The sequence below is a fragment of the Chaetodon trifascialis genome, chromosome 6, assembly GCF_039877785.1.
Source record: "Chaetodon trifascialis isolate fChaTrf1 chromosome 6, fChaTrf1.hap1, whole genome shotgun sequence".
Lineage (NCBI taxonomy): Eukaryota > Metazoa > Chordata > Actinopteri > Chaetodontiformes > Chaetodontidae > Chaetodon > Chaetodon trifascialis.
In genome coordinates this window covers 15,735,823-15,736,976 of record NC_092061.1, presented here as the reverse complement: position 1 = coordinate 15,736,976, position 1,154 = coordinate 15,735,823, and positions in this window count along the sequence as shown.

Genomic DNA, 1,154 nt, shown 5'->3' with positions numbered 1-1,154 from the left:
CCTAAACTACCTTTTGCAGGAGTGAAGGAATCTGCTGTCACTGACTCAGAGGCCATCACATCCCACAGTCTGTTTTTCCTGTCTGCTATATATGATCAAATGCAACAGACACTCTTCAAAGATACAGAAAATGCCTCTTGATGCACATCGTAACACCGTGGAGGTAAAACAAGGTCATTTTCTTCAGCCGGGCAAGCAGAGAGGAATCAAAAGGTACTTTCAAACAAAATGTCTTTTTCAGTCGAAGTTGGCTGCTGACAAACTTGCATGTTTCTTCAACATCTGGACACAAAATCATTGTTGCAGAACTTTTTGTGACATGCAGCAACGGATCTGTCCAAGAACTGTCACTTTTCTCGGATACAGCCTGGTTTATCTTTTCATTGGAACTAGCCGCGTTGTATGTTTATAACATAAATACTACATAATGAAAAATCCAGCAGAGCCTTACAGACTATGAGCTGGAACAGTGAATGAGTCTCAGACAAACTAGTCCACACAATAATTTAATAAAATCAACCACAGACTAGAAAAAAGAGAGCAAAGGCATTTTGTATTGAGGGAGGGGGGAAGCTCAACTAGCAACAGGAATTTTCTTTCCACCGTAAGCTTGAATTATTACATGTTTACAGGAAATTTATAATACCTTCACAAGTTCCGTCAAGCTAAATGCTCTACACACCATTATTGGATGTAACATCATCTCTGAATCAGGTCATGTTAGCCAGCTAACTTGTAGCAATCAGATGAGACCGGTAACACTGAGGTTTGACTTTCGACATGAGCGCAAGTATAACCAAAGTGTAGTTTACATCTTTGCTTTGTTAGTGGAGATGAAGGTTGCACAGTAGCTATCTAGTACAGAGGGTACAGATTTTATGACTCATCCGGGAGCAGAAAACACAGCTGAGTACTCGATGGCAGCAAGGTGAATGAATGGTCATTTTCATTTGAAAGTGTACCTGACTGCAGCAAACACAGAAATGTTTCAGATTTAGAAAGAAAACACAGAATAAGGCAAACACTGTGAAAAATAAACCAATATCATGATCAGTCCGTCAGAATGTACACAGTCAGTGTGTGTGGCTGTCAAAAAAATTACAAAAATATCGGTCATGACCGCGTAATATCTTTCACAGGGACTCTGCTGGATC